This window comes from Prionailurus bengalensis, chromosome B2 (genome assembly GCF_016509475.1).
Source record: "Prionailurus bengalensis isolate Pbe53 chromosome B2, Fcat_Pben_1.1_paternal_pri, whole genome shotgun sequence".
Lineage (NCBI taxonomy): Eukaryota > Metazoa > Chordata > Mammalia > Carnivora > Felidae > Prionailurus > Prionailurus bengalensis.
The window spans coordinates 151,303,749-151,316,671 of record NC_057349.1 but is presented as its reverse complement, the minus strand read 5'-3'; positions in this window follow the sequence as shown (position 1 = coordinate 151,316,671).

Genomic DNA, 12,923 nt, shown 5'->3' with positions numbered 1-12,923 from the left:
TTATTAAACTTTTCAATTACAGAAAATACCTGTTATTTTTTCCCATTTTTCAATAGCTTCAAAATCAAAAGAATGAAATGAATACGATAAGAAGCACTTGCAGGATTAAAGATTTAGACCAACAGTGTTTGCGTTTATGACCTTCGTGATGTCAGCTGTGCAGACCGGTCTGTCCCTGATGTGGGTGGGCCCCCTCCAGTCAGTGGAAGGCGTATACAGAACAAAAAGGCAGAGCCCCCTGGGATAAGAGGACACTCCGTTTGCCTGTGGGAACTGGGACATTGGCTTTCGAACTCTAACGAAAACATTGACTCTTTCTGGGTCTTAAGCCTGCTGGTCTTCAGATGGCAATGACATCTGTCCTCCAGGTCCTCTGGCTGCGTAGTCAGGTTGGACCTAAACTACTGGCCCTCCCCCACCGGTTTCCGGCTGGATTCCTGCACATCCTGGGTCTCCAGCCTTGTTGTCACGTGAGCCAGCTCCCTCTGGCAAATCCTGTAGGTTGTGGTTCTGTTCTATTGGTTCTGTTTCCCTGGAAAGCCCCGGCTGATACGTCAGGTTTGCCAAGTGCTCTTGAAAACAATCCAAAATTGACTAGAAAATGAAGTTTGTGAGCCCTTCTCATGAGGTTATGCAGATTAGGACGTCTTGCAAAATGAGGCCTTATCACCGACTTGCAACGACATTGAAAAGAAAGAAGAAACTTCTGGACTCTTTCCTGTGATTGCACTTTGCAAGGTTAAGCTTGCTCAATACTGGGAGTCACGTTTGTATCTGTCCTGCTAGCTGGGGTGTTTTATAATCACTGGAATTCTTCTGCCCTTTTTGACTAAATAAAAATTCCATAATAACATGGTGCACACATACGCACGCCGAGTGAGTGGTGAGCGCAAAGCCGCTGGCCCGAGCGTCTCCCCTTTGTCTCTGTGCTCAGATTCCTGCCTAATCACAAAAATATTGTGCAAATGTCAGTCACATGAATCTGTTTGTGAAACCCCGTTTCCATGTGCGTGTTCTCCCAGGACAGCGCGCGGGGTGATTCAGCACCAACCCGATTCCCTCCCAGAAGACACCGGGTGACACGATGTGGGGCAAAGCCCTCCTGAAGGTTAGCAAGTGTGGGCAAAGGCTGCAGAGACGCCCCCGACACTAGTGCAGGTGCGCCGGCCTGGCCGCGTCTGCAGCAGTCGGGACCCTCTGGGGCCCCGGTTGTTCCGGAAGGTCGAGTGTAAGAGCGCGGCCGTCTCCAGGGTGTGAGGCAAATGACAGCACTAGTCATCCGTATCATGTTCGACAGCACAAACGTACGTAACGAAAATCTCCATGGAAAGAAACTGAGCATACACTCTGCTCTCACCGGCCTCCTGAGCACGGCAGCTGTCCCGCGGTCTGTGGAACACGCGCCGCCTGTAAGTGGATTTGGAGCCAGCTTCTGTTGGGGGTGACGTCTGCGGCCACCTTGCAGAGGCCTCGTCACCGGGTGTCTGGGCATCTGCGAGAGGTGAGTGCCGATGTCACTGTCACCCGGTGTCTGGGCATCTGTGTGAAGTGAGCACCGATGTCACCTGTCACCCGGTGTCTGGGCATCTGTGTGAGGCGAGTGCCGATGTCACCTGTGGGGCTGGGGACGCAGCCTCTGACTTCTCCAGGGAGGGGTCACCAATTTCCTTCCTGCTTCAGTCACAGGAGATGCCCCTTTTTCTCTCTATGCTCTTGTTTAATGCCAACTCCAATAACCTTCTGGGATTAGAAGCTGCCCAAAGTCTGGTCCTGAGGCCACCCTGATCTGCCCTGTCACTGGGTGACAGGGGGCAAAGGCCAGCACTCTACCACGCCTTGGCTTGTCCCTGGGGTTTGCCCTGCCGCAAACCCAGAACCCCATTTACAAGATCGCCGGGTTTTCTTTTGAACGTTGTTTCCTCATTGAACCCAAACAAGGCCATCTGTGGTCCCTCTGGCTTCCCAGGAGCCTCACACCCTGCCTGGTTCCACTCACTCCCTTCCCATGGGACACAGCAGCAAGCCCGGCTGGGGACACCCCAGCAAGCTGGTCAAGGGACACCCCGGCAAGCCGGGCGACACAGCAGGGCAGGAGGGCCGAGGTTTGGGTTGGTCAGCACTGCTGCCTGGTGCCCCCAACAAGCTACTGTAAGTTCTCGACCCTTAGTTTCCATAAAATTCGGCTGATAACGTCCACCGCAGGGTCTTACTGTGAGAGCCGAGATGGGCGTCTGGGCGGCAAGGGGGGGTGCTGGCACACAGTAGCACTTAATAAATGGTGCCTTTCGCCACCAGTGCAGAGTGTGGGGGCGACTTCCACCTCCGGTTTCCACCAGTGATGCTCCAGAGGCCGGTTGTTCGGAACCGGATCTGTCCTCCCCTCCAACCGGGGCCAGGCACGCCCCTCCGCTGGTGCTCTGTCTTCTGAATATGGCCGCTGGTTCCCTCCCCTGCTCCCCCTGCACACGGGCCCCCGGAGCCCCGTCTGTCTGTGTGTAACCGGCCCACCGTGATTTGCAGCCTGAGAAAGCGACGTGTGCGGAGGGTTTCTGCCAACACCAGCATGAGCGCCGCTCCAGACGGTCCCCGCTCCCGGTGGCGGCAGCCGCGCTTGCAGACTCCCTGACGCGTCCCCAGGCTCAGCTAAGGAGTTCGGTGAGAAGTCGGCCCTTGGATGCCCTCGCCCCTCTTGAGGCCGAGCCTCACGACTACAGTGAATACACTCAGTTTCCAGTGTGGTGGCTTCCGGCATGTGGTGTTTATTACTTTTATACCGATTGACTTAGCAAGTGGGCAAAGATGTTAATTAATGAGTTTCTGCTGGGCGATCATTCTCCTCTGATAGCACATGTCAAGGATAAATTGGATTCCGGATGAAACATGTACGTGACTCTCCATCCTCCCCAGCTAGCTGTGTCCCCCCCACACACAGCTGAGAGCAGGGCATCCTCACGGACACTTGTTCATTCAATTAATCTGGCCAGCGTTCACCCCGAGCACTTCCTCCAGGTTGGGCCACAGCAGTGGTGAGGCAGACGAGCCCTCACTTTCTGGGGCCTTCCGTTCTAGTGCAGAGCAGAGTGTGGTGAGAGGAGAGGCCCACCACGGAGCAACAGGAAGTAGGGGAGGTGGTGAAATGCCATGCAGGGCGGTGGAGGCCAGTGCTGAGTAGCAGGGATGGGGGAGGGTCTTGGGTGGGCAGGGATGGAGGGAGGAAGGTCTTGGGTTGGACAGAATGGGTATGGGAGAGGGGGTCTTAGGTTCATCTGGGATGGGTGGGAGGGTCTGGGTTGGCTGGGATTGGTGTGGAGGGTCTTGGGTTGGACAGGATGGGTGGGAGGGTCTTGGGTTGACTGGGATGGAGTGGGGAGGGTCTTGGGTTGGACAGAATGGGTATAGGAGAGGGGGTCTTAGGTTCATCTGGGATGGGTGGGAGGGTCTTGGGTTGGCTGGGATTGGTGTGGAGGGTCTTGGGTTGGACAGGACGGGTGGGAGGGTCTTGGGTTGACTGGGATGGAGTGGGGAGGGTCTTGGGTTGGACAGAATGGGTATAGGAGAGGGGGTCTTAGGTTCATCTGGGATGGGTGGGAGGGTCTTGGGTTGGCTGGGATTGGTGTGGAGGGTCTTGGGTTGGCTGGGATGGGCCAGGGGAGGGTCTTGGGTTGGCTGGGATTGGTGTGGAGGGTCTTGGGTTGGACAGGATGGGTAGGAGGGTCTTGGGTTGGCTGGGATGGAGCAGGGAGGGTCTTGGGTTGGCTGGGAGGGAGCGGGGAGGGTCTTGGGTTGGAGGGAATGGGTCGGGGGGGGGGTCTTGGGTTGACTGTTCCTGGAGGAGACTTTGGACCTGAGACCTGAATAACTATTAGTAGAAAGAACCAACCATCTGAGCAGTTGACAGGAAAAGTTTTCAGGCAGAAGGACCAGTGTTTGAGACATAGAAAGGCGATGGGGCCAGGGGAGGAAGCCTGAAGGAGGCAGGAAGTGGGCAGGGTTGACCACAGAAGACCTTGGGAGTGGGTTTATTCTCTGGACGATGGGGGCCACTGGGGCTGTAGCAGGGCACAGCCAGTGTCATTAACGCAGTGTCCCTCTGGGCCCCCGGGGAGAGGGCAGAAGGGCCCAGCGACGGGAAACCCAGCAGCAGCAGGCAGCTCACACGTCCTCAACGTCTGCCAAGCAGTCCGCTGCAGGGGCTCTCGGTCTCCCCACGAGAAGGCATTTTCCTTTCCCTGCTCGCCTGGAGTCTTGTCCATGCAGAAGGATTAGTGGGACTCCTGGGGTGCAGCTGCCCGCCTCGTGCCTGCTGTCCCCGGGGAGCGTCCTGTCGCGGCAGGTGGAAGGCGCAGCTGGCGGCTGGGGCCGGGGCTCAGCAGGGGGCCAGGCGGGGGCCGGCGTGGGGCTGCCTCACAGCCTGGCACCCGGGGCGGAGCAGGGGCCTCCCCGGAGAGAGAAGCATCTGGAAGACGGGCGTCTACGCCTGAGAAGCTACGTCCCCAATGACGCCTGCTCATCTGCGAAAGGCGGGTGGACGGCCCTCTTGTCCGTGGGGGCGGGGAAGGTGAGCGTATCAGGGCCCCTTTTGTGGATGTGGGGTTCGTGCGGGGCGCGTTTGGACAGAGGCGGGTGGCAGGGCCTGGAGCCACATGGGCGGCGGCCGGCGAGGGTGAGGTTGAGGCCCCTGCCCGAGGCGAGGGCGCAGAGGCCGGGAGGGGGCCGGCGGGCGTCGGCGCCCGGAGCTGAGCACCAGCATCCCGACCTCGAGCAGGGTCCTCCCGCGTTCCCCGGGCACCCCGCGGCTGGCTCAAGGGGGTTCGTGGTCCCCGGGCCACCCACGCAGCTGGAGAGCGAGCAGCCCCCCGGCGAGGGGTTCTGTTCTTTTCACAGCGCCTCAGATGTTTCCGAAGGCAGATGCGCCCCGAGGGTGCAGGGGCTTGCCGCTCCTGTGTCCACACCCGGACGGCCGGGCGCCAGCGGCCTGGCCTCGCCCCTCTGCTCCCGCCTCCTGCCTGAGTCCCGTCCCTGCTTCCTCGGCGGCCCGAGGTGTGTGGGGACCCCTGACAGGTTGCTGACGCCCTGGGCTTGCTGCGTCACCGGAAGGGCAGAGGGGAGCCCTCGAGGCCGGGGCTTCTCCACCTGTGCTGTGCGCCCGGGCCGCCTGGGCCGGCTCCGAAGCCGCTTCTGACTCGATGTGCTCCGGGACGCGCCCATCTCACAGAGGAGAAAGCCGAGGCCCGGAAGCGGACTTAGCCGCGTCACAGAGCGGGCGTGGGGCTGCCCCGGGCTTCCTGCCCGTCCCGTCTCGTTTTATCACCTCTCCCAGGGAAAGGGGTCTCCCCACAGCCTCCCTGCCGCCTGCCTGCCCCGCGGCCCCGCGCATCTAACCCCCAGTCCCGCCTCTGGCATTTTTGTGTGAGGGCTCGGGACACGCCGAGAATTTAAATAGCCCGTGACCTCATCCTGCCGGGCCTCCAGCCGCATGAGCTTTTTTTTCAGGAATTTTCTCCTCCTGCTACCAGCCCTGGGCACACTCACAGAGGAGTCATACTCCGCCGCGCCCCCCCCTTCCCGGAAGCCTGGCGCCCAGAGCGGGGGCAGGAGCAGCCTCTGCTCACTCCGACCCAGGCAGGGACGAGGGGAAAACACGTGTGTGACGCTGTGGGATCGCACGAGCCAGCGGCGCCCGGCCCCCGCGTGTCGCGCAGACCCGGCTGGCCCGTCACGGAGCCCGGGGCTGCCCCCCCCCCCCCCCGGTGCCCTCCGCGCCCGCCCCTGCCCCCCGCGCACCCAGCACGGGAGGGCCAGATGGCTCTCCCCCGCCAGCCCGCGCCCCTGACCCCCCAGCTTCGCGCAGGGACTCTAGACCCTCTGCGGGTTGGCCTGGAGCCCTGCGGGCACCGGCCTGGGCTGCCCCTTCCTCCGATTCCATTAAATGCGCCCCCCCCCCCACTCTTAAACTTGCTGCGTGGAAAGGACCCCAGAGGCCATTTTATTCATTTGTGAATCCATTCGTTCACCCTTTCACCCAAAGATATTTATTCATCATCTGATAGGCACCGGACCCCGTCCTCAGGTGCTGGGCCAACAGCCATGAGCCTGCCAGAACCCGCCTGCCTTTTCGTCTAGTCCCGCCCGCCGCCCACCACGTGGACACCCCCAACCCCACCAGCCGTGTGAACCGCCTGCCCCACTGCATGGCCCACCCCCCACCCCCGCCCACCGTGTGGCTCCCCTCCCCCACTGCATGGCCCACCCCCCCCCAACCCCGCCCACCGTGTGGCTCCCCTCCCCCACTGCATGGCCCACCCCCCCAACCCCGCCCACCGTGTGGCTCCCCTCCCTCACTGCATGGCCCACCCCCCCAACCCCGCCCACCGTGTGGCTCCCCTCCCCCACTGCATGGCCCACCCCCCCAACCCCGCCCACCGTGTGGCTCCCCTCCCCCACTGCATGGCCCACCCCCCCAACCCCCGCCCACCGTGTGGCTCCCCTCCCTCACTGCATGGCCCACCCCCCACCCCCGCCCACCGTGTGGCTCCCCTCCCCCACTGCATGGCCCACCCCCCACCCCCGCCCACCGTGTGGCTCCCCTCCCCCACTGCATGGCCCACCCCCCACCCCCGCCCACCGTGTGGCTCCCCTCCCCCACTGCATGGCCCACCCCCCAACCCCGCCCACCGTGTGGCTCCCCTCCCCCACTGCATGGCCCACCCCCCAACCCCGCCCACCGTGTGGCTCCCCTCCCCCACTGCATGGCCCACCCCCCAACCACGCCCACCGTGTGGCTCCCCTCCCCCACTGCATGGCCCACCCCCCACCCCCGCCCACCGTGTGGCTCCCCTCCCCCACTGCATGGCCCACCCCCCACCCCCGCCCACCGTGTGGCTCCCCTCCCCCACTGCATGGCCCACCCCCCAACCCCGCCCACCGTGTGGCTCCCCTCCCCCACTGCATGAACCGCCCTCTTCCAACCCCACTCGCCGCCTGGAAACCCCCCACTGTATAGACCACGTTCCCCTCAACGCCACCTGCTTCGTGTCCCCCAACGCTGCATGGACCACCCTCTTGCAACCCCACTCGCCGCGTGCCCCCCACCTGCTGTGTAAACGACAGCCCCCCCCCCCACCAGCACCTGCCCTCCCGCTGCCCGTGGTGCCCATAGGTCGGTGGACCCTCGAGGACCCCTCCTGAGTGGAGAGTGGCTCGGCAGGCAGCTGTCAGCAGTAACTCTGCTTCCCTTGGGCATAAATCCTCAATTTGTCCTGAACTCACAAACTCCGTTTCCCCGTGCTTCTCCAGACGGCTCTCCACCCTGCGGTCCTTGTCCCCCAGCACCAGGGTCACCTCTGTCCTAAAATCCATTCCTGGACCTGAGCCGCTGCCCAGGGGCCATGAGCACGACCCGAGCCGGGACACAGGTGCCCACCCCCTTCCACCGAGGACGCCGGGATGAGGTGGAGTCTGAGTCCCAGAGGAGTGTTCGTTTCATTCTCCATAAGGAGCCGCCTGGACCCCCATCCGCCCCCTCCCCGTGACTTCCAGTCTGCAGACTCAGAGCAGCTCCCACGTCGGGACCGTTCGTCAGCCCAGGGGCAGCAGCTCAGAAAACCCACTCCTGGCCAATCTCCATGCTGGCGACTCTGGCCTGGGGCCCGACTCCAGAACCAGCCCCCCGCTGGGCTCCAGTGCTGAGAGCACCCCTGTCTCTCCTCGCCTGTCCCCCTGCTCCGTGCGACTGTCCTCCATCATAAGACCATTCCCGGGGGTCCTGAGTCACACCCTGCCTGTTCGGACCTGGGAGCGCCTCGTCTGCTCTGCCGCGACCACAAGGAAGGCTGGAGCAGCCGGCCAGGGACCACCTGTGGGATGCGGCCGGGGTCACGCACTGGGGGGGGTCACCCCGGCAGGGCAGTCGTGGGCCCGTGCGCTGCCCCTGAGCGGCCGGGCTCTGCGCCCCTCCGGGTGCAGCCCGCCCTCTGTCGGGTGTCCCTCTCTGGTCTGCGAACCCCCTGAGGGGCAGCCAGCCCTGTCACCCCTCACGTGTGTCCTCCCATCGCCTCCAGCGCCCACCCCGCAGTGGAGCCCGGTCACCGGCTCTTTACCAGGTGATGCTGCTTTTCTGCCCTACGATGGGGCCTTTCCTCCTATCCCTTCCTGTGCTCCCGGCCTGGCCACCGGCCTGGCAATTCTCATCCAGGTGCTCAGGCCTCACCTGCTCCTCATGGGTTCCATCTATGTCATCTGTGTCTAGGTCATGCCCTGTCCCCGGGGCCGGCCCCCGTTGTCCTGCCTCCCTTCGCCTCCCCTGAGTCTCCTGCTTCATACCAAGTTGGGTCGTCTAGAAACTCTGGCCTGGCCCCACGCAGTGTCCACAGACAACTCTGAAGATCGGAAGAGACCCATTTTTTAGTCTGTTGGCATCTTTTGCTCTGTCACGTGATGCATTCACCGTCCGGGCTTGGCCAGTGCGGAGTCTGCTCGCTGTCCCCTCTGCGTGTGCCTCAGACACTGACAGCAGCGGTTACAGGTCAGGCCTGGGGGAGACCCTTGCACAGTCCCTGCTGTGCTGTTCTCAGACCAGCCCCCACGCTGTGCCCTCAGCACCCAACACCAGTCTGCTCCCCCGAGGAGCTCGCGTTAGGAACATAGACCCCAAGATCCATCTGTCAGAGGAGTGTCCGCGGCACAGGGGGTCCACGGGACCACACTGACGCTTGGAAAATGATGCCTGTGATGACAGAAGTTTCTGGACCGTGGCAGGGAATCTGCGGTAGGGTCCTAGGGTTGCCCTGTTGAAACACGATATGCGGGGGAGCTTAAAAATGACCAAAATGTGTCGTCTGGCACTCCGGAGGCCCAACGTCTGCGATCCGGGCGGGGCAGGGCTGCGACCCTCTGGAGGACACTTCGTGCCTCCTCCCACTTCTGTGACCGTATCGCTTCCACCGCTGCCCTTGCGCTTGGGTGGTTCTTTCCTGTGTCCCAATGTCCCGCCTCTTATAAGGACACTAGTCATTGGCCTTAGGACCCGCCCTGCTCCCACGGGGTCTCCTCTTAACCTGACTACACCCGTAAAGACCCTTTTTCCAACAAGTTTGCTCTCACAGGTTCCTCGTGGACACGATTCAGCCGTGTGCGGCCCACTGTGGTTCTTCCTCTCTGTCTCCCTGAGACGCACACTTTCCCCCAAGACTCGACGGGCACACCGAGAATTCCTGGACTGTCCTGCCGTGCCACCAACTTAGCTTTGTGGTTTCATCTACACACTTCACATCATTACTTACGGTTTATTTCTCCTGACCAGCTACGAAGGCGGTCTCGCTGGGTTCTTTGCCCTCTTCTCCCCCAAATGCTAACCAGGGCAGGATTTTGTGTTTAAAGCACCAGTCAGGGGGGCGCCTGGGTGGCTCAGTCGGTTGAGCGTCTGACTTCAGTTCAGGTCACGATCTCACAGTCCGTGAGTTCGAGCCCCGCGTTGGGCTCTGTGCTGACAGCTCGGAGCCTGGAGCCTGCTTCGGATTCTGTGTCTCCCTCTCTCTCTGCCCCTCCCCCGCTCATGCTCTGTCTCTCTCTGTCTCAAAAATAAATTAAAAAATTAAAAAAAAAAAGCACCAGTCAGGGAATGTATGTTAGAGGAGCAAATAGATGAAGAAATGCATTCAAAGCATCTTTTGATGACACGGCAGAGTGAGGTATAAACCTGCACTTTCTGGCCACCGACGAGACCAATCGGGATGCAAAGTAAGGTGAACTTGGACACAGACGAGTATCCACCAAAGGTCCCTTTTCCCTCGCAGGGCAAGTCCATGTTTGCTTGTTGAGGAATTGTTTTCCAAAGCGGCTGCACCCTTTCACATTCCCAGCAGCACTGTAGGGATTCTCGATCTCTCCACTCCCTTGCTCTCGTCTCTTTTTTGTTATAACTGTCCTATCGAGGGTGAAGGGATGGGCTACGTGGGTGACGGGCATCAAGGAGGGAACTTTTAGGAACCGGCACCGGGTGTTGTATGTAAGAGGTGAGTCACTGGGCTCTACTCCTGAAGCCAAGACCACACTGTACGTTAATCAACTCGAATGCGAATTTTAAAAAAGCACAAAGGGGCAGGATATGAGGATATGAAAAGGCATCTCTCCGGAGAAGGCATATGAAGAAGGCCAGCATACACATGAAGAAATGCACACTATTATTTTTTTTTTAATTTTTTTAATGTTTATTTATTTTTGAGATAGAGAGAGACAGAGCATGAGCGGGGGAGGGGCAGAGAGAGAGGGAGACACAGAATCCGAAGCAGGCTCCAGGCTCCGAGCCGTCAGCCCAGAGCCCGACGCGGGGCTCGAACTCACGAGCTGTGAGATCGTGACCTGGGCTGAAGTCGGACGCCCAACCGACTGAGCCACCCAGGCGGCCCAGAAATGCACACTATTATTAATCTCTGGGAAATGCCAACCAAACCACGGAAGATTCTTGGAGGGAAACCGGGATACACATCCTTGGTTGGAATCAGGTAGCACTGACAGAGTCCACATGTGCTTTGTCCGAATGATGGCTTTACGACCGACCGGCTGGCCGAAGGAAGATATGCTGCCTTAAGACACGCCCATTCTTTGCACACCAGAAATTAGTACTCTCTGCCGGGTGATACGTACAGAGTTGTGTTTGGTCAAAGGCTTTCAGACGCCAACACGGTGAGCAAGAGTCACCACCCATCGCGTCGCTGCCCCAGCCTCTACCCGCCCCATCCCTGGGCGCCGAGGGACCGACCCACAGCCTGGTATGCTGCCTGCTGGCCCTCTACGGCCCCAACCCCACTTTCTGGAACTCAGGAGGGACCCAGGTGAAGTGAAGGCCGGGTGTCTCATGATGCTACCCTGCTAATATGTATCCCCTGGCTTGGTGTGAACTCCACGCACGCTCTCTCACATGCTTTAGGAACCACTGGGCCTGGCGGCTGCTGTGCACATAACGTCCAGGGAACACGGGTGCCCTCTGTCCAGGAGCAGCCTGTGCATCTGACCGAATTTTCTGCTGTCCACTGTCCACCCTGGCCTCGGGTGCTGTCTCGTTTTCCCCCTCTGTCTACCTCCTCCTCCCTCTGTCCACCTCCTCGCTCTGTCCACCTCCTCCTCCCTCTGTCCACCTCCTCCCTCTGTCCACCTCCTCCCTCTGTCTACCTGCTTGCTCTGTCTACCTCCTCCTCCCTCTGTCCACCTCCTCCCTCTGTCCGCCTCCTCCCTCTGTCTACCTCCTCCTCCCTCTGTCTACCTCCTCCCTCTGTCTACCTCCTCCTCCCTCTGTCTACCTCCTCCTCCCTCTGTCCACCTCCTCCCTCTGTCTACCTGCTTGCTCTGTCTACCTCCTCCTCCCTCTGTCCACCTCCTCCCTCTGTCCACCTCCTCCCTCTGTCTACCTCCTCCTCCCTCTCTCTACCTCCTCCCTCTGTCTACCTCCTCCTCCCTCTGTCCACCTCCTCCTTCCTCTGTCCACCTCTTCCCTCTGTCCACCTCCTGCTCCCTCTGACTGCTTCCTCCTCCCTCTGACTGCTTCCTCCTCCCTCTGTCCACCTCTTCCCTCTGTCCACCTCCTGCTCCCTCTGACTGCTTCCTCCTCCCTCTGTTCACCTCTTCCTTCTGTCCACCTCCCCCTCCTTCTGTCCACCTCCTCCCTCTGTCCGCCTCTTCCTCCATCGGACTGTTTCCTCCTCCCTCTGTCCACCTCCTCCTCCCTCTGACTGCTTCCTCCTCCCTCTGTCCACCTCTTTCCTCTGTCCACCTCCTCCTCTCTCTGACTGCTTCCTCCTCCCTCTGTCCACCTCTTCCCTCTGTCCACCTCCTCCCTCTGTCCATCTACTCCTCTCTCTGTCTACCTCCTCCCTCTGTCTACCTCCTCCTCCTTCTGACTGCCTCCTCCTCCCTCTGTCCACCTCCTCCCTCTGTCTACCTCCTCCTCCTTCTGACTGCCTCCTCCTCCCTCTGTCTACCTCCTTGCTCACTCCACCTCCTCCTCCCTCTGTCCACCTCCTCCCTCTGTCTACCTCCTCCCTCTGTCTACCTCCTCTTCCCTCTGTCCACCTCCTCCCTCTGTCCACCTCCTCCTCCTTCTGTCCACCTCCTCCCTCTGTCTACCTCCTTGCTCTCTCCACCTCCTCCTCCCTCTGTCTACCTCCTCCCTCTGTCTACCTCCTCCTCCCTCTGTCTACCTCCTCCCTCTGTCCACCTCCTCCTCCCTCTGTCCACCTCCTCCCTCTGTCTACCTCCTTGCTCTCTCCACCTCCTCCTCCCTCTGTCTACCTCCTCCCTCTGTCTACCTCCTCTTCCCTCTGTCCACCTCTTCCCTCTGTCCACCTCCTCCTCCTTCTGTCCACCTCCTCCCTCTGTCTACCTCCTCCCTCTGTCTACCTCCTCTTCCCTCTGTCCACCTCCTCCCTCTGTCCACCTCCTCCTCCCTCTGTCTACCTCCTCCCTCTGCCTCCTCCTCCTCCCTCTGTCTACCTCCTCCCTCTGTCTACCTCCTCTTCCCTCTGTCCACCTCCTCCCTTTGTCCACCTCCTCCTCCCTCTGACTGCCTCCTCCTCCCTCTGTCTACCTCCTCCCTCTGTCTAACTCCTCTTCCCTCTGTCCACCTCCTCCCTCTGTCCACCTCCTCCTCCCTCTGTCTACCTCCTCCCTCTGCCTCCTCCTCCCTCTGTCCACCTCCTCCCTCTGTCTACCTGCTTGCTCTGTCTACCTCCTCCTCCCTCTGTCCACCTCCTCCCTCTGTCCACCTCCTCCCTCTGTCTACCTCCTCCTCCCTCTGTCTACCTCCTCCTCCCTCTGTCCACCTCCTCCTTCCTCTGCCCACCTCTTCCCTCTGTCCATCTCCTCCTCCCTCTGACTCCTTCCTCCTCCCTCTGTTCACCTCTTCCTTCTGTCCACCTCCCCCTCCCTCT